We start from the raw sequence: 22,017 nt of genomic DNA on the forward strand, positions 1-22,017 counted from the left end.
TGGCATTAACTTCATAGAAGGGAATATATTTTTCCTGTACTCTCACTACTCCAACCATTACCACCTTGGTTATGCACACCATGTTTAAAGCAAAAAGTAATTTTCATTATAGAAAAGGAACAAGAAGGAACAGTGCTGTCAGATATTGGTATAAATTTCTCTCCTATTTCAAATGACTGTCCTGCTGTCAGACACAACCATTATGATTATGTCTGGGAATAACATCATGGAGATTTAGGTATTATTATTAACTTAAAATAGTCAACACCAAAATAAGAAAATACAATAAATTCTTTTCATTTTTGCAGAAGCTGGAAAGTTTGTAGTAAAATAATACAAAAGAGAAGGAAGCTTAATAGGTGAGATGACAAAATGCTGCTGGAATTATTGAATTCAATCTAAACCACACCAAGCATTTGTGTGACTCTACACAAATAGCACAGTCTTTTTGCATTGTATCAAGTTCTGAGTAATGGTGTTTGTTTTCCCGAGTTAAAGTCAAGGATGGTGGACTCCAGATTTTCTGAAGATGGCTGAACACCTGCCTGCCCATGGGAACTAATTCCTTGTCTTATTTTTATTTTCCTTTACCTACTATACTGTCCTTAACTCAAGGCATGAGTTCTCTCACTTTTACTCCTCCAACCTTCCCCAATCTACCAGGGGAAGGTGGGCAAGTGTCTGTGTGGTACTTAGTTCACAGCTCAAACCACAACAAAGAGAAAGATGAAGCTTTGATTAACAGAGTTAACCATGACACTGGGAGGTATGCCTTGAATGTCTACAGGGCAGTTCCCTGAAAAGATTCAAAAATGCATGCATCTGTTTTCTGGCACAGCACACTGCAGTGCGTGACCTAAAATCCCAATCTCATCACCATTCATATCTTTTGAATGGTTTTGCAACTAATCTTTTAACAATGGGCACCTTTGCAAGAAGTCAGGAGATGACAGATACATAGATATAGATGATATAAATTATATAGGTATAGGTGAAATTAATATGTATGCATGTATTTAAAACATTGTAGAAGCATAATCATATGATAGGGCAGGGCTTCAGGCAACACACTTTCTGCAACCAGAAGTTTTGATTTTACCCTAGACTTCAGGAAGATCCCCATTCCTTGACCTTTCATGAAAATGGGAATTTTGATTTTGACTGTGGGGTTGCACCTGAAACTATCAGGTTATTTTAATAATTTCTCAGTTAGTGAGACTGAATTTATAAAATTATAGAATCATTAAGGTCAGAAAAGATTTCCAAGATGATTAAGTCTAACCTTTGACTGAACCGTCTTGTCTAGACCATGGTGCTAAGTGTAACATCCACTCTTTCATTGAACATTTCCTGAGACAGTGACTCCACCACCTCCTGGGGCAGCCTGTTCCAGTGCTTCCTTCTGATGTCCAACCTGAACTTCCCTATCACAGCTGAAGCCATTTCCTCTTGTCCTGTCATGAGTTTACTGAGAAAGGAGGCCTATCCCTACTTCTCTATAGCTTCTTTTGAGGCAGTTGTGGAGAGCAATGAGGTCATCTCTGAGCCTCCTTTTTCCCAGGCTAAACACCCCCAGTCCCTCAGCCAGTCCTCACAGGACTTACTCTCTAGGCCCTTCCCAAGCTCCGTTGCCCTTCTCTGGACTTGTTCCATCACGTCCATGTCCTTCCTGAATTTATTGAAACAATATTAATTTCCTTGGGAAATTTTCACTAATTTGAAGATTGTTTTTGCACAAAAGGCAGCTGTGCTGGAAGTGGTAAATGGTCCTTAATATTACCCAACTGCAAATAAAACTTTCATTAGGTAAACACAGTCTAATAAGTTACCATATGTAGTACAAAATACTGACTTTTTAAAACTAACAATAGAGTTATTTAAACTGTCTCCTGCAGAAAAGTCCACATACCTAAATTTGCCCTCTTTCTGGGTATCTTCCCCCAGTTTAGATACTAGGTATTACATTCTATGGTGTGGAATATCCCTTTGGCCAGTCTGTGTATTCTGTCCAGCTATGCTCCCTCAAAAAGAGTCCTTGTTTTAGGATAAACATGACTTAGCAAAGGAAAAAAAAAAAAGCATCAGTTTTTAATCTATATTATCCCCATTCTGATTCCAAAAAACATCATTATACTAGCTGCTGAGAAAAAATTAACTCATCCCACCTGAAATCAAGAGAGTATGTGTAAATTACCAACCATCTTCTCAAGTTAAATTGGTATCATATCTTCATAACAGTAATAAAAAAGACATTTCTGTGATCAAGCAAGATGAAAATTTTAATAGCATAAACTGGTTATTTCATGACCAGGATCAAAGCCTAATTGCAGTAAAAGCTAAGGAGAAGGACTTCAGAAACACAGAGATGGCAGTAAAATGTAAGACAAGTGAGCCAATTATGAAGTATCCATCTTGAGAGCAGCAGAATTGGAAGCTGAAAAATTCACTGGTAGACATACTGTCTGAGACAAATGAGACAGAAATGGAGAAGAGGAAAAAAAGAATGACAGGATTTTTGTCAGGTAAGAGAAATTACTGGAAGAGTTATAACTCCTGTAGAAATTGATTCAACAGAGACGAACCCAAGAAAGAGAACAAATGTTGATATTTATAAGATTCTTCCACATGTGATTTAAACAAGTGTTTGCTTTTGTCTAGGTAGATCCTCCACAGATAGTATTTTAGAGTAGCCAGTTCTCCAGTATAAGTCTGTAAAGATGCCAGATGCACAAACATATAATGTGCACTGTAAATCTTGGCACACTCACAACCCCAGGTGCTGCCCAAAAAATTTGGGTTACACTATAAGCCTGGGAGCATTCAACAAGATTCAAGATTCACAAATAGTGCAATTTATTTACTAGTATTACAGAGTAAGTTTCAGAAGTCACTGCTGATAAATCCACTAGTGTCAGAAAGCATAAGCAATTGGATTTCTGCAGAATACTGTTTACCCAGTAGGTGTTCCTGTGGGAGGAGATGGATGCAGCCCTTTGACTCTCCCAGGATACAAAGTAGAGTCTCCTCTGATCTTCCTCCTTTCTTAAGTTCTCTTCATACTGATTTTTCTCAGGGTGGGGAAAATATTTCAGTTAATGTCATTTCATGGTCAGGTGGAGTTTGAGTGACTTCAGTAATACATGACAAACATACACAGGTTTTACTTCATTAGCCTATGTGGGTGCTTGAAAAGGAAAATGTATTGACAAGTTGATGATGCAAAGTTCAACTTTCAGTCACCATTTGGGTCATTCCTTCATCTTAATTTCTCTTACCTACCTTGTTTTAAACTGACCGTGACCACAAAACCTCTATGCTGCTCCATTCTCTGTTTTGTGCCTCTCTTACTGCAGTGCACCAAGCCCAGTGTTCCTCATCCTAATCTGTGCACACAATTTATCCCTGGTGAACTATCAGCAGCATAGATGCTCCTCCATGCTGAGCTTTGTCTTTCCACAGCACATTTTTCCACAGCACCTCACAAACTATCAGCACAACAGGATGAAAAATAAAAATCTAGATGTTCAGTACCTGCTCAGTATAGGTGGCTGGAGGAATTACTTTATGAAGTCTTTCTTTACGAAGTACCTAAATTAGGTTTCGTCCTTGTTAAGCAAAAAAAAAAAAAAATTGGATTATATTTATCTTTTCTGTCTTCTATCTTCTACTAATTCACTGGTGTTCTGGAAAAGTGTCCTGTGATAAAAACTCCATCTTCTCAAAATCACTGTTCAAATCAGGAAAACCAAAGCCTATATGAAAATTCACATAATAAAAATATAATTCATATCATTTGGTTGTCTTGGACAACCATTTGCATTTTGTTCCCTTATTTCTAAACAAGATAAAGAAGAACACAGTGGACAGTATGTCAGATATGACTGGAACCATACAGTATGTTTACTTTCAGTCTTTCTTTGGCCATGGTTGAGGGCTAAAATCTGATACATGAAATACATGTTCACCCCCTCGTCTGCTGAATTGTGATTCAAGCAGGTAGTTAATTTCAGATTGTTCAACCTTACATTCTTTTAAATTGGAAAGAAATCAGGAAATCTTACTAATGTAGGACTTTCTCCTTGAGATGTGCTCTGATAAAGCTCAGCAGCACTCTTAGATGACCTGCCAAGTCTGATTTGCCCTTACATTGTCAGAGCAGTTTCATTTGTGTTATATTGATAGATGCAACTTTGCAAACTCAGTGAGGTCTCGAGTACATGTGATGTGCACGACAGAGTCAGTGATCAGAATTCAATAATTTGGAACACTCCAAGATCAGTATGTTAAAGCAATACATTCAATTCATCCATTTATATTCAGCCTGGTTTTTAAAGTATGGATATCATCAGCTGTTCTTTTAATGTAAAATTGTCACTGTGACCAAAGGAATTTGTCTTTTTTTTTTTTATCTAACACTAATGCTCAGTGAGCTAATTACAAATTCAATAAAAATTTAAAGACAATTAAACTCTTTTCAAGGAGCACAAGCTCTTATGAATCCTAAATAAGGGCAAAATTGTTTTTAAAGACCAAACTTCTATACCATCATTATTCTTAAAGCATCAAATGTTAGATAAAAGGTCCAGAAATAAATCTCTGCCCAGCACTCAATCTTCCAGATTCTGCAGAACTTCATGCCGGCAGCAGATGAATGTGCTAACCATTATTTTGCACTTGTTACATGCCTGTTAGAAGCCATTAGCAAGGTTTTGTCTAAAGTTTTTTTTGAAAAGAAATAATCCTCCATGACATGACAGAATATATTAAAACAAATAAAATCCAGACAATACTTCCTAATGCCAATGATCAAAAAGAAAGACATGGTTCTAATGTTCTTTATTAGACTGAAAAAAAATTTCACTAAAACTTAGAAAAGAAAGAAAGCAGCTGCTTCTTATGAAAAATAATGTGAAACATTTTGCTTCGAATTTGTGCATACTTTCTGGGCACAGCACTGTTTTACAGCTAGAAGTAATTGTCTCAGTAAAGTGTCAGTTTTTAAGTTGAATCTAATTCTTGAATTGCCTACATAGTCTAGACACTAACTCTTTTTCTATAATTTTATGAGTTTGTTGTAGTAATAAGTCTTACTCTTTTTAAAATTATTCTTTCCTATTCTCTTTAAAAAATTCTGTTTTCCTTTGCATATTAGCAATGTAGTACAAACTTTTGAAGGGAAATTTTACCTGAGACCATATCAGAGAAGCGAGGCAGTTCAAAAATATGCCATAAGAGTTACCTATGAAAGAAGAACAAGAGATGCCTAATCCATTTGGTTATCTGGAATAAATACATATTGAAATGTTTTAAATGAAAAAAAAAAAAAAAAAAGGACAAAGTATTTCTAATATATGTTGCGGGTTTGTATATATGCATGCATCCATCTGAGTTTGCATGCATGTACACATTTGTGATTTAAGGTAAAAGTGTCCCAGCAAAAGAGAAAACCTCTTCTTCAACCAGAATATTAATTAGAAATCAAGAAGCTGGGAACAAAAATGTACCAGTAGAGGTAAATAAGGATGTGCTCCATGAAAATAAGAACTGTATGCATCAAATGCCTGCAAGAAATCAAAACAGATTTGACGCAATTTATTTGTAACTATAAAAATAAACAGGAAAAAAAGGTTGAGGAATTTGCTAAAAGTACTCTGAATGTTAACTCTTTTGCACCAAGAATTTTTGGACAGCTAGAACTGAATACTGCATAGTCACATTTTAAACTGTGCAACCATCAGACAAATCAAAGCTATGGACTCTACACCACAACACAGAATCCGGGTTAACAAGCCCAAAGACTGGCAGGGACCATCACCTTGAGAGTCCTAGGCTGGATCCTCTTGAAGTTCACTTGAAAACATGAAGGGAAGGACATAGACGACATTCTGACAGTCTGACAGGTTTGGAAGGGACCGCTCAGGTGAGAAACCTTCTTTCAGTGAGCAGCGACACCTTCAGCTCGACCAAGGTGTCACCAGTGATACGACATCTGCACATTGATTCACCCTTTCTCTTCCATAATCCAAGCCAATGAAAAGAACAGTAGCCTATGACTGACAAAGTAAAACACTTACAGCCCAACCTATTTGTCTGACTTTATAAATCACCAAGAGGTGTAGCTACCACTGACTTCCGCCAACACAAAACTGGTCTAAGACGAATTTACTACACCTGTACTGTTGTCACCTTGTGTTTTGAATTAACATAATTTTACTGACACTGCAGCAAAACTTTCAAGCTAGATTGTCAGAGATAACTAGGAGAAGACAAATTTTACACAAGCAAATTCCATCAGAATTCCTCTATTATGCTATATAATGACAAAAGTCTTATCCAATATGTGTGATCTATTCTACCAAGCAAGAAAGTTTTAAATTCAAATGTGCATAAAGCCCACATTGTAATTTACTTCATGAGATTCCTAAAACAAATATTTGAATATTTTTTTATAAAAATTTACAAAGAGTTGAGACTCTGTCTTTTCAGAGAGATTCCAGAAACTGAAAGATACAAATGAAGGAATTGAATAAATTATTTGCCTTCAAAATTGTGACAATCGCTAGTAACATTACACAGATTTGAACAGTAACTTTATTTATCTACTAGCCCACATTCTGCTGCATAAAGTTGAGACTCAAGAACAAAATACCAGCTCTCTAAATACTGCTGTGGATAGTAAGTGCTAGAAATACTAAACTATGCAATCAATTTTTCTCTAAGGGCAGAGGTGTTCTAAGAGTAGCAAAAGAATACACAACCATATTTTTTGAAAGAGTAATAAAATGGTTGCCATATGATCTAGTCTAAACCTACATGTTCCTAGAGGCTATCAAACAAATGAGAAGACAAGCTTCCTGTCATAAAAGAATTAACCACTTTTTGGAGAGTTCAGTTAACTGAAGCCTCTCATTACAAGTGCTACACTGTTGAAACAGCTCAGAATATCTTATTACTGTTTCATGTTGAAAGGAATGCAAACTAAGTACCAGAACAACCTCCTAGATAAACAGGCATTTTTTTCCCTTCTTTTATGTCACTTAGCAGTGAGCTGTCATTTCAATATTGTATATCATTCAGGTCATATGCCTTTGAAGTTTTATTTGCTTTCATTTTCCCCCTGGATATTTTGTTTAATACGGAGAAATTCAATCCATAATGGATCCTGATGAGTCGTGTTGGGATGGTAAAGAAAGAACCTATTCTGCAATGTATTACTTCATGTGACAAGAGTTCTTCTAGGTGATCTAGAGGAATGTGATCTAACAGAGAAAATCCCTTGATGGTTAAGTCAAGTTTACTGATTGGTTTCAATAAATGCAAAGATATGAACACCAGGAAGCTGAAAGAATTGCTTAAACAAACTTGTCAAATGAGAAAAGTCATATAGCCACCTACTTAGAAATAAATCAGATAACTGTTAGAAAAACATCTCAAATTGCTAACATTCAGAATGTCCTTGAAACAAATATATGTAGGAGGGGAAAGAAAAGACCTTTAATGTTTGTGAACTGGAGAAACTGGTTGGCTACAGCTACTGATGGGGACCTCATGATAGATTTATGAATTTCTGTTTCAATAGATACCTTACTGTGCTTTTTTTTCTCTCTCTCTTTTTTTTTTTTATATGGTTTTTGAGATACTTCATGTGCAGCTATATCTTTATTTGATTCCTTGACTGGGCCTGTAATTAGCATACAAGTAACTTTTATATAATTACAGTTATAATTAATATACAAGTAACCTTTTCTCCTCATGCTATAAGATCACTATTCCTGCTACTGAGGCACAGAGAAACAGCCATAAGCTATATTTCCAAACTAGCATAGAGAATATAGATTACTGTGTCTTGAAGAGTGTACGTCAAGGATATCCAATAAGCAGGGTTTCTCAAGTGACACTGTCAAGAACACATCTTGCACAAACAGGTGTTTAGTTTGATGCACTTTTTCAAAGACAAAAGACAACTATGAATAAACTGAAATGATTGGTGACATAATTATAGCGATGAGTTAAAGTTTGTTTTTTCTAGACTAAAGTCAACAGATGGCATGCAGATTACAGAGCAGATTTTAGTAAAATGAGGTGGCTAATTAGTTCTCTGCAAACAGTACCTGCTATACATAACATAAAAGTCTGAGTCAGGTGTTGCAGCCGGTTTATTTTATTGTTAAGTTTTATGGTTTGTTCCTGTTATCCCCCTATGGTTGATGCAATGGTATTGCCCCATGTCAGTCACCCTCAGCCTGCCCTAAGCCCCTGTCTGTTATTGTAAACCCAACCCTCTGTTCTAGTATGTTCCCTGCCTTTCATCCCTCACTCGAGGCCCCATTGGCACTGTGACTGCCGCCCCTCCCAAATGTTATCCCTATTGGCTTCCAGCATTGCGAACCCTCCTCCCGACTCCTCCCACGAACTATCCTGATTGGTTCCTGAGTTTGTACCCTCCCTCCCTTAAATTGAGTTGCACAGAAGAGTTTGTTGCTCAGTTTGTCCTGCCTTTGAGCTTTCCAATCTCTTCTCCATCCACTGTTCCTGTCCCTATAATAAACCTAGTTTCTGGGAAGACTCCTGGACTCTGAGCCTCCTCCATTCCTCCAGTGAGCACCCACAACGCACTGAGACCGCAGGGCCTGAAGGCTTAAAGGCTCTGAAGGTTCGGTCTGGGACAAACAGCTCCCAGGCCGTTCCCCACTCCCGACGCTGCCAGCGGTCAGTGTGGCAGAGCTAGCCAGGGCAAGAAAGGCCGTGGCAGGGGCAGCGTCAGTTGGATCACTAGGAAGTTGATCAATTTTATGTAAAATTCCTATTCCCAGCCTACTCAACTTTAAACCAGACTGTGCCAAAATGTAAGAATATGGCACCATCTCCACCCATGGTGATGTCATAAATATCTGTAAGCCTTTCAGAAACCTCAGGATACAACAGAAGTTGTAATTGTGCATTGCCAGGTAGTTAAGGCACTAAATCTTTCACAACCATGGGCCAATGCTACTTAGGTTCTATACACTGACTTTTAAAACCGGCTAACATTATTGATGATGGATGAAGTTTGGAAAGCAGAAGATTCAGTCTCGAGCAGTAATATTGCTAGAAAACTGTTTAAAATCATAGGTATATTCTAAAAGTTATGGTCCTACACTCTGTTATGTACTTAGCTTTTAACTGTCCAAATCACAGGAAACAAATTACAAGAAACAAATGCTGGTGTTTTTTAAGCGTGAGATTTTTAAGCATGAGATCACTGATTACCAGGTTTGTTTTCTCTGTGAGAAAAGCATGAGACAGACGTGTATTTTGAGACAGACGTGTATTTTTCCATTCTAGCCCATGGGATTAAACCTACTCTACAGTCACAAGCAGAATTTCCTGGAGTTCTGTCAAACCAGTGGTGTGGTGTTGCAGCAGGGGTGGCTACCAGGAAAGGACTTTCCACTCTCTGTTAAGACCAGAGGTAGTGGCACAGTTTTGTACCCAGCATTCCAGAGAGACATCAAGAAAAAACAGAGTGAGCTCTGCAGAGCAGCATCCTGCCTGTCAGGGCTGGAGCACCGGCCCTTTGAGGAGAGGCTGGAGGGCTTAGGGCTTCAGCCTAAATACATGGGGGTAGAAAAACCTGAGTCCTTGTATGTATTACATTATGATAGTTACACAAAATATTCAACATTGGGCCTAGAAATTTAAAAGAAATTGTAAAAATGTCTTTCTGTGCATGCTTGAAAGATCACTGGAAAGCAATAAATTGAAGCCTTCTAAAATTTTCCCCTTTTCTTAACACTTGAATGTGCCATTTCTATGATTGTATGATATCAGACTCATTCTTTAGTTCTTGTTTTAGATACACATTGGGATCCAGATACTTCTTCCAAATTTGACTGTTTTTTTCAATTCACGCTCAATTTAACTAATTTCAGTTCTACAGTTAAATAAGAAATTACAGTTTAAAAATAAACAGGGGACAAAATTGTTTATTGCATTTTGTCAGGCTATCCTTTCTAATCTGTACTTTGTAATACTTTTTGATTTAAAACAAATAAATATTACAAAGTCACTGAAGTAAAATAAATCCCTATGGCAACATAGTGTTTGAAATTATGGTACATTTCCCCCCCTCTCCTTCCTGGACATACCTAAAGATGTAGAAACCATTTTATTTAAAAACAGTTAAAATGGTGCAACATAAGATGCTTTTTTTAAATTTAAATTTTTGGCTAATCGTGCTAATTTTTTCCTCTGTTTCTTCAAATTTTGAGTCCAGACTCCATTAGTTTTATGGATCATATGGCGAAAATTCAATTTTCGAAATAAAAACAGGAAGTACGAAAAACATATCACAAAGTTCAACTTAGGAGAGAAAAAGTAACTGGGCCAGTACCTATCAAAACTGAAATAAAAATTAACACCAGTGTATTCCACAAAATTTCAGTAGATCTGTGGATTTTATATTAAATGCAGCCCTAAAATCTGTCTTCTAATTCTATATTCTACACCAGGAACCAAGTTTATGCACTCAAGGCTTTGTGAAAATGTACAGCAACAAAAACAGTAACTATCAGAAAATTGTTTTCACAAGTGCACTCCTAATCAAAATTAAAATCTTATTACATATGACTCACTTCTCTTTAAGTTGGTAGGGTTATGTGTTTAAAACAATTCATAAGCCTCTGTATTTTATTAGTCACAGGTTTTATTTTATAAAACTTTATAAGCAATTAATGACAATAACTGAGTGATAAGTAAGAAAAATAATAAATGTAAAAAATGCCAAATGTGAAGAATTTATTTTTTTAAAAAAGACAAAGGAAGTGCAAATTCTATCATTACATGGTACTTCAAAGGATATTTCTTCCATCTGCCTTTCAAACCTTTTCCAAACTGTTGATTTCTCATGAATTTTGACTTAGGTCATCACACATATTTCTAGTCTCACAGGATTAGTGACGCTGCCCCTGCCGCGGCTCTCCTGGCCCTGGCTAGCTCCTGCTCCCTAGCCGCTGGCAGCGCCGGGAGTGGGGAACGGTCTGGGAGCTGTTTGTCCCAGACCGAACCTTCAGAGCCTGTTGGCCACCAAGCTCTGCGGTCTCAGGTGCGTCGTGGGTGTCCGATAAAGGCAAGGAGGAGGCTCAGAGTCCCAGGTTCTCTCCAGAAACTAGGCTTTATTCCAGGAACGGGAACAGTGGATGGGGGAAGGACTGGAAAGGTCGAGGGTAGGACAGACTGAGCGAGGAACACCTCTGTGCGCCCCAATTTAAAGTGGGGAGGGTACAAACATGGGAACCAATCAGGACATCTCAGGGGAGGAGTTGGGGGGAGGGTTCACAATGCTGGGGACCAATGGGAATAACACGTGGGAGGGGCGGCAGCCGCAACGCCAATGGGGTTTCGAATGAGGGATGAATGACAGGGAACATGCTGGAACAGAAGGTGGGGTTCACATTGATTGATAGGATTCGGGGGCGGGAACAGGGTGATGGACAAGGAAGGTTCAGGAAAAAGGGGAGGGCTTTACAAAACTGACAAGAGGGTAGAACCATTACAAATCATGGGGAATAACAGCAGGAACAAACCATTTAAATTGATAACCAGAACAAAATAAACAGACTGCAAGAGATTAGCACATAAGTAAAAGACAAAATCTTAGACAAAGTCACCAATGATGCTAACAAACATGTGCACAATAAATTTTTCTCTTAATACACTTTTTGAAAGAAAGTTGAGAACATTATTAGGCTGCTTTCTCATCAGCCGCTGCTCAGGCCTGGCCTTCTGTCAGTACTGGAATCAGACTTACTAAAGACCTTAACATGAAATTTTATTTCACTTTAGTCACTGTTTTTATGCTCAAAATCACACAGGGGACAATCAGCTGCAAGAGGCAAACTTCAAAACTTCCTAGATCAGAAGAAAAAGGTCCTCCCTTTTCCCAAGATGAACAAAATGTTACACTACAGAGGAAGAAATATCCATCTATCACTCTTCTTCCTAACCCAGGGTGTCATATTTTGACTCTAGCTGTCAGCTAAAGATCATCCAGCCAATCATTTGCTGGCCTCCAGGAGGATGGGGGAAAGATCAGAAAAAGTTCATTTTATTTAGCCTAGAAGAGTACAAACGTGGTTTTGTATAGCCAGAGACCAGCTCAGGAGACCTAAAGCTCTGATGGAATTAGAATCTTGCTTGTTAAATCTGATTTCCTTTTATAACAACATAATACACCTCGTGAATCAAGAGAAGAAGTTGCTCGATTTCAGCAAAGCTTTTGATAACAGTTCCTCCCAGGATCCTTCTGAATAAAACATCCATCATACAGCTGGATAGATACATCATGTGATGAGTGAGCAGCTGGCTCATGGGTCAGACACAAAGGGTGATACCAGACTCTGGGGTAACTGCTGGGGTCCTGCAGGGCTCCATCCTTGGCCCTGTGCTCTTCACCATCTTCCTCATAAACAGCTTGGACACAGGACTGGAAATGATACTCAGTAAGTTTTTCCAGCAGTGCTGAACTGGCAAGAGCTGTTGACTCCCTCAAGGAAAGGGACAACATAGAATTATTAAAATTCTATCTACTGAAGTAGCTTGTCCAATAGTCTTTTTGAGCTAAAATACTCTCACTAAAATGCGTGTCTCCCAAGGACATATTTAGCACCTTCTTTTTAGGCATACAGATGCATCTGTGGATCATGAGGACACCTTTTTGATTAATATTCAAATGAGCAAAAATATATTGTATCACATGATTTAAATTACTTCAGTAACTAATATGGATGCTAGCTTTGGAGCAAGCTGCAGGCCCCATGACCTCTCAGTCCTGCCTGAGAAGCTAGCCTGGGAAATTCATAGGAGGATTCAAAATAATCCTCAAAGACAGAAAGCAGCCTGCAGGTGCTGTTTGTCTGTCTTCTTGTTTTCCTTGCAGGAGAAAGTCAGGGGGTGGTGAACCCCACTGACCAATGTAATGTAGCACTTTACTAATCAATAAGAGTTTCTTTTCTGTACTTTCCACGAACTAGTCTATATAACATGGCTATAGCAATAAACTAGAGATTCTCCTGTTCTGACTCCCTTGAGAGTCGTGTCGTTCTTTCCCGCCGTTCCTAATTACAACGACAAACTAAGAGTTAGTTGGTTTTGTTCCTTTTCAAAGTAGAATAATTAATCCTGTCTTTACTTTTATGGAAGGTGGCCTAAAATCTATTAAATTCAAACACCAGTGGCACTTAAACACGTAAAGCTACATCAGAAAAACAGGAATTCCAAGCAAAATAAAAGCAGGAACTTTCTAGTAATATCTGTGAGGAAACCAGAGAGACACAGCTCTACAGAACTTAATTCCTCAGACAGCTACACACTTCAGCTGACTGCATCAATATGAATTCCATCCCTGTCTGGACACCTAGATTATATATTGCTTGCAAAAATATCAAATAAGATTAAATATCCCACACACAAAATGAATGCTCTAATTGAAAAAACTGCACTTCTGAAGTACAGTTTGACCTAAATCTTAATCTGAAGTGGCTAGCCCCCTCACAAAATTCTCAACTGAAATAATACATTCCAAGGTTTAGGTTTATTGGTTCTTTAGAGCACAACTTTTTTATGCTAAAAATAAATGCAATATTGAACCAGCATGTTGGGTTTCATGTTAATTGTGTGGAAAGAAAAATCAACCAAAATCAAAGAAAATTTATAAAAAATTACTTTATATGGGAAGTCAAAGGTTCAGAGTAGAAATAGCAAATAAATAACTACTTGGAATAAATACCTATTCATGTTCTTTCATAGTGTGTCTGTGATGACAAAATCACGTTGACATGAATATGTATGTTGCTTTAATTATGCAATTGAAGAACATTCCTCTAATAGCTAACTTCTGTGCCAGAGGAGAGAAAGGCTCTTTTACCATTTATTTAACTAATGCTGAAGATCTTTCTACTTCTCCTCACCTAGTTTTGATGCTACAACCACATTCTCCAGTAAATTCTGTCTGAAATAAATGTGACAGTTTGATTCTTGATCAGTGACAATCTGATTCTTCTCCTGGAGGGACTAATAAAATGGAAGAGCCAGCCATCATAGAGTTTGGAGAATAAAGGTGATGAATAGGCTTTCCTAAAAAGAGTGGAATAACTTGTGGTTTTAACCTCGGTTTTAGAACCCACAGGGAGGAATTGTTCTACCTGAAATACCTAAAATCTTTGAAGCACAGCTAGTAGGGAAAAGGACTGATACACTGTGTAAGAAACTAAAATAACCATTGCATGTGCTGTGCAGCAGCTGTGTAGAAGAAAGACTCCTGAGAAAACTGATAAATTAGGATGTGACTTGTACAAGCTAGAGCATGCTCTGATCACTATACACTATCAGGCACGGTCTTTAGGGAGATTATAAGTAATTTCTTTTCAGTTTAATTGCTGTAGGTTATCATAAAAAAAGAGAGTAAATATAGATCTTTTTTTCCAAAATATATAATTTTATATTGAATTTTCCCAATCAATGTGTAATCAAGACCAGAATCAATTTTCCATTGAAGACTTTTTTTAAAAAATTAAGTATCAGAATAGGTAAAATTTCACTGTATATGTAATTCCCATTACTTTTAGTCTAGACTTTTCAAATTATTTCCATTAATATCTCAAATCTGAATGAAAAAAAAACCCCATACTCGTAATATGTGTGTTTACTTCACAACATTCAAAGAGCCAGGGAGAGGGGAGAATCCAATTTCTAATGAAAAACAAAAGCTAGAAGTTTAAAGTTTTAACAAGTTAGTAAAGAGAAGAAGAAAATACGCTAGACACTATAAAAAAGTCTAGGAAGAATTATGGCAAATTGACTCAAGTAATTACACACTGACTTCACACAGAAAATTAAGGACTTCACAACAAACAGGTGAGTTTTTGAATGAGTAAAATATCTGGAATCATGTATATCAAATTGAAGATTTTCTGAACTTCTTTTAAGAGGAGTAATTCCTATTTTTTTTGAGGATTTACCATGTGAAACCTTTTAAAGTTTACTAGGAACTTTAAAAGTTCTAGTACTGCCAAAGATGGTCTGACTGCTGAGAGCTCATTTCTTTTCAAGATAATGGAGAAATGTGAATAACATGAAAGAGTAAAGCCTTTTGGTTATAACACCTGTAAATGCTCATATTTTCAGGGTTGGTTTTTTTTTGGTTTTGTGCAAGTAAGACATGATGAATGTATCTGTCAAATACTGCTGAGTAAAAGTGAATTCTGTTTCTAGAAATCTACTCGTGCTGTTCTTATCTACCATGTTATTGCAGATTTATGTTATGGAGATAACCTCAAGAATTTTATTCTGGAAAATTCTCATAATACCTCCAATAAAAGGTATGCCTAAAATCAGAGTATCCATAAAAATAACACTGAATAGTAAAACTTTCCACAAATGAATCAAAATCAGTAACATGAAATATTATATTAGAAAAATATAATAGATATGAAAGATATAATAATTATTTTATATAAGAAATATTAGCAAAATATATTATAGTCATAAAATCCAGGAGTCTCATGCTTCATTGTGGACAACTACAAGCACAAAAGAATTTTTAAGAAATATCCAACTTAATACACACTGATATTTAAATAAAGGTTTGGGGGTTCTGCACAGCCTAGAAAGAGGAGTCTGGCAGAAAATCTGCTGATAAGCAGCTTTCATTTCCAAAGGCTTACTATGCCATGGAGGATTTTGAATCATTAACACATTAACATTTTGCTGTTGCAAAAACCAGATAAGTTACTGAGCTGTTTATGATCAGCTTGCTCTGAAATACACTTCATTCAGAGTAATAACACTGCACTACAAGGTTTTACTGCAACTAAAAGCCACAGTGAATTTTCTGAATTAAGTTGAGTCAGTATCAGGATTATTACAACAAGCAATTATAGTCTACCAAAATTAACAAAGAAAGCTTGAATCAGGAATTGTGACTACATAATCTGTTGCTTAAAGATAAAAAGCAATGTCAGAAATGACCCCTGGGTTTGGAAAAGGTTTTCTTCCTAACAGCATGAGCTACTTACTTGCACTTATTTTTTTAGAGAAAAAATTAAAAATAAAAATTAAAAAAGCACTGGTAGATCAGGAAGTTCCAAGTTTCTGTTGGTTCTATTGCCTGAGGTACAAGCCTTACTAAAAATATGGTTAGAGTCATGCCTGAACCTAACAATATTAACATTTCAACTTCACATTTGCAAAGAATATAAGTTCTGGCCTCTACTGCCATATCTTTAAATTTCTCACAGTGGTTTAAATGACAGTTTATTCATTACGGAGTGCTGAACATATAAATGACATCATTTAACATAGAATATTACCAGACAGGATGAGCATATCAGAGCCAAAATGAAAAGCTAAAAGCATTCATACAAAGCATCCTAGTATACAGGTAGCTTTGCTCATTTCACAACTAAATTTCCTGTGGGTAAAAAGGAATCACCAACGTGTTAGTCAGAAATAACTAGAATGGTAAGCACAGATTCCCAAAAGCAGCCCTGCTTAAATCAAGGACTTGATCAAACTTCAGGGATACACTGCAATTCCCTGCAAAAGAATTCTGAATACAATCTTGAAATCAAATAATATTGTAGATTACACACAAAGGAAAAAAAAAAAAAATCCTAATCCATTCTAGGAAAACTATAGGAATCATGTTAAAATGGGATAAAATATTTTCATGTGCAAATATATGCGGGAAAAAAAGGCCTAGAGGTGAAAGAGATACTCTGAGTTTCTTGCTTCAGTGGAACAGCCTCAGGTCGTGGCTTGAATTCCTAGAGGAAATTACACAGACAAAATCATGTTTTTCTTTAGGAAGTTTCAGAATTCGTAACTTAAATACAAGAAGAAACCAGAAAAAAATGCAATCTTACATGACTTTCATCTCAGCAGAGGAATCAGTGGAATCAGATTATGAAAAACCCTATGTGAACGTCAGTATCAAATTTATGCTCTGAATTCTCACAAGTGCACATTTATGCAACCTGACAAATACCTGTGCTACCTCCTCCAGAATATTTTATTTTCCAAGTCATTTTTTCTTAATGTTTCATATATGGTAGCAAATATATATATATGCTATGCATTGAACTTGACCCCGGGGTTTGTTTTCTTTATTTTTTGACATGTAATTACCAAGTTTTTTCTGCATGTTAGGAAGTCAAAATAGCGAGAAAAAAAGGAAAAGTAGAAAAGGACAAGTCTGTTACCAGGTGTTATAAATCGTTCCTATAACACTGAGATATTTGTTTCATGTACTACAAAACCTTTATCTAGAAAACAGTGCTTCTGTGTGTAAGAAATGCTAGTCTATTAAATCCTGTGCAATATTACTGTGGAACTTCTGACAGCAGATTTTCTCTTTGTCCAAGAGTATTCTGCAGTAGATCTAAAGTGTTAAAACATGGATTGTTTTGGTTTTGGGGTGTATTTTCCCCTTGGCCTATTTACTTATTTTTTTTTATTTTGTGCTGTCCACCTTTTTCATTCCCTGGTGTTTCTTTTGTTACTTCTGATGTATTTAGAGTTTGGCATATGCTTTAACAACCCCTGTCATTATTTGTCAACCTTTGTGAAGTAAAATTCTCAACTATTTTCTGTTGTCTACACATACATATATTTGCATTATGTTATGCAAGATCAAGTACTAAATCAAAACTACATTCCAGGTTTATAAGCAATGTAAAACAGAAAATCTGTGACATACAAAGTGAAATAGTGTATAAAACTCTTTGTTCTCTAAAATGCTGTAGAAATATTCACTGACAAACACAGCTTCTGTATTAACTGCAACAGTTTTTGTGTTAATTAAAAACAGATGTTTTAATACATAATTGTGTATAAAATTGTAGAAGATTACATCACTGTTAAAAATTTGCACAAGTGTAGTATTCCTCCTTTTCCTTGCTATTTTTCAACAGTTTTAGGTAGTTTCACAGGAAAGATTGAATAAGAGTAAGAGCTCTGGGTATGCTATAATCTGTAAGTAGACCTGCGTTGTAACTCAGCCCACTCCTAGGAATCTCATTCATATTCACGGATTGGGGATATATGAAGTAATTTTTTTTAGAAAGTCCCAAGTCACTTTGGATATCAAATCTCATTTTCAAATGTTTCTTAGTAGATATAAACTCCTGCCTGAGTGAAATTTTCTTCTACTTAGGTGCTAAATAAACACAAACAAAGAATTTTATTGGATCACATCTATTTCTTTAGCTCAGATCAGAATTCTGTGGTCTACTGTACCCCAGCCTCTCAGACCAGATGAACTGAAATTTTGCCTGATGCAATTTTTATTCTCAGTATCACCCAAATATCTTAGGCAACAGATTTGGAAGCCACTAAGTTTGAATATTCAAGAGGTTCCATTAAAGTCTATGTGTTGTTAAAAATGTTATTTACTGAGGACAGTTGTAAATGCATTTCTCTGGGGGCAAAGGAGGTAAAAAGAAAAAGTTTCATGTTTTAAGACGAAAGTCAGAAAACAGAATAAATTTGAGGTATTCAAAAATCAATCATATTGCTTAGGTGGGCTAAAATTAACCTTGTGGAATTACACTATTCTATTTAGTTGCCACTGAAGCTCTAATTGAAATATTTTTTATGAAGTCTGAAGCAAAAGGTTTAATTGTGTAAGAAAAGAATTTCATTTTTCTAAGGTGAAGCATGATACCTTGGGTAATATTATTTTCTAATAAATTATAATTAATGCAAATTCATTTGTGGACACACAACAGAGATAGCAATTTCTTTACATGAACAGATTATTTAGTGCCATAAAATGTATCTTCAAGAATATCTATTCCTTTTTTTGAACACTCTTCTTTTGAAGAAGTGAAATACAAGTTTTTCAATCAATGTGGAGTTCTTAATATCTACTGTAATACACATTGTCATTTTCTAAATCAAAATATGAAAACCAGACTGGTGAACTACTTGTGACTACATTCAGACTGACCCAATGCAAAGTACAATAAAATTGGTAATAAACTGGGGGGAAAAATACCACATGAGCAAGTATTTCTGACGCTCTCCTCCAAAGACCATAACTGAAAGTGATTTCTTTGAAAATAGATAAATCAGTGAAAGACAAAAAATTGTTTTAAACTACTATTTCAATAGTGCTCTGAGTGGCTTTCACTGTAATGTTTGGTAAGCAATAAGCTAAGTCTTAAAGATACAACTTGTTCTATGAAAAGGTACTGAAACAAGTCATATTTTGGAGGAGTCACATGGGTGAGACAAGAATTTTTTGTTTTGTTTTTTTAATTCTTTCTCCTATGTGAAATAACCAGTGGTAGTAAAAATTCCTGAAATGCATCTTCTATATATTATTTCACTGACACACACCAAAGCATCCTCCTGACACAACTGTTGTACCATTGTATCTTATGTGACCTTTGCCTATATTCTTCTCATAAACTGTTTCTAATGCAAGGAAGAAAGGTGTCAGAAACTTGTCTCTTGGATTATATAATTCCTTAATCCAGATTACTCTATTTTTTATATACAATAATTTTAACCAGCCAGAAGAATTGGTTAATTTAGAATCTGTAATCATAATACTCCCTTATTTTTTTTCTCCTTAATATCCCAGCAAAGTTTACAAATAAATAATCTGCTGGAGAATAGACACATCAGGTGCAAGTGTTTTTACGACCTTCAAGAAGTCCAGGTTTTTGCCCTAAACAGGAGTTCAGCCCCTTTTGTCTTCTTGGAATATTCCTCATCCAAATATCCCTTCCACCTTACGTGATTGGTTACATGTGAAACTAAGCTTTCGCCAAAGATTAAAAGATGACAATTACTTGTTAGACAAAAAAGTCTAAGATCATTAAAGCATCCAATCCCAAAGAATGTAAATCAGATGTGTTACTGTGTTTGGTTATTGGAATCCCAGAGATCTCTGAATTAAGGATATTTTTCCAATAAAAAATGATAAAAAAAAATATGTGAGAAATGTACCTGAGTCATCTTTGGTGAAGAATTATTAAAATTTAAATTATTCATACAAAATTTTGTCTCTCATTCTCTCTTTGACAAACCAAATCTCAGAAGTGTCCAGAAAACAACTTCAGTTATTCTGATGTGTTTGAAGTCCATATAACTCAGAATGACGCAAAGCTACAGCTAAACACAACACAAACCAATGTTTCAAATCAGTAAATGATTCCATAGGCATACAATAAATTTTAACTTTAACTGGGAAAATTATTCTCCATGTATAATTCTTCCAATAAGATGCTATCTAAATAATGAACTTTAGAAAGACCTTTTATTTTTTTTAGCATTTTGATTTAAATACTTGAAACATGCTTGGGGTGTATATTTGAAGAGTCACTTGGAACCATTTGCAAATTTCCAGTGCCAGGTTTGGCCAGCAGCCACTAGAAGGCTTTCATTAATTATCAGAACACCAGTGTTGTGCTTTCTCAAGCTACCTCTCTTCCATTTATTTTCAGATTTCTTTGCTTAACTGCAGATGAGAAAGAAAGTGACAATGGTACTGCAGCTATTCTATCTTAAAACAGTGCAAAGACATTTATTTGTAGAACTGGTGTTCTGTTTTGGCCATCCAGTTCCAGAGCTCTAATCATATCAGACCTCTGCAATTTGATTACCTTCATGAATAGTAAAAGTATTTATCATCTTTTTAGCTTCATGTACTTGCTTGTTCTGTAAGAACTGATCTAAATGCAGTCTCTGCATTGTACTTATGCAAGAATAATTTGGATTTATTGTTTCTTAATGTGACTTAAATCATGCATTCAAATAATAATGCCTTTTTTCTAGGAATTTTCTAAGAATTTGATGAGTGACCTGAAACTAATTTGCCTAAAATACCGGTTAAAGGTGCAATACTCATTTATGTATAAAATGTACAATAATTTCCCTAATGAACTTTTGTTTACACACCACAGTAAATACTAGCCTTCTAACATGTCTGTTTCACAGACAGCAAGTATAGCTGCAGGTCATATATTATATTATCATGAGCTGTCACAGAAGCTGCTTAAAGAATAACCACAATGAGCAAGAGATTAAAAATCCGAATTCCACCTGCAGAGGGTCAATAAGGTCCAGCCTAAAGGCAGTAGATCCAGAAGGTCTGGATCTCTCTCTCTCTCTCTCAAGGAAGTGCAAGATGGCTTTTATGCATAGAGAAATTGTCATATGGAGCAGCTTGCAAGTGAAGCTGAAGGGCATAAGAGCCCCTGAGAAGCAAATCCCACATTATTTTTTAGGTAAGGGAAGAATAATCACACTGATTAGAAAACATCCCAAAGCAGACACTTCCTGCACCACTTCCCGTGCTTCTTATTGTCCACACATTTAGTTAAGAGAAAAAAAGTATTATACCTTTCCTTTTAGTTCACAGCTTCTTGCAAGTTTCCTTGCACAAATTAGTTAAAAAAGATTTGTCACTTCACATCCATCTATGGGAATTTCTTAAATGTTTGTTTATTATATTTATTCAAATCCAGTTCAAAAGGTATCTTTAGCTCTTCGATTTAGTACACAATAAAGAGCACCATGTTTCATATGTGCTGCAGTTCAAAAGCAATGCAGGGTTGCATGTGTAAAGCAAGAGCAGGGACATTTCAATTCATCTCCCAGTAGTCTTCCATCTTGTGTTGCCTTGGACTTTTAAAGTTTTGGGATGAATATTAAATAATATTAAGCATATGATCTCCATACAGAAACTTCCAGCAACTCATGGCAATTACATAGCAGGACTGCACATGATCTTATATCATAGAATCATAGAATGGTTGGGGCTGGAAAGGATCTTAAAGATCACCTGGTTCCAAGTCCTGTACCATGGGCAGGGACACCTTCCACAGTAGGCTGCTCCAGGCAACTCAGCCTTGAACACTTTCAGAGACAGGTCACACACAACTTCTCTGCACAATCTGTTCCAGTGCCTCACCACCCTCACCTTTAGAAAGAGCATTTAAATCTACTGTCTTTCAGTTTAAAGCCATTCCC

The sequence above is a fragment of the Poecile atricapillus genome, chromosome Z, assembly GCF_030490865.1.
Source record: "Poecile atricapillus isolate bPoeAtr1 chromosome Z, bPoeAtr1.hap1, whole genome shotgun sequence".
In the NCBI taxonomy this organism is placed as follows: Eukaryota; Metazoa; Chordata; class Aves; order Passeriformes; family Paridae; genus Poecile; species Poecile atricapillus.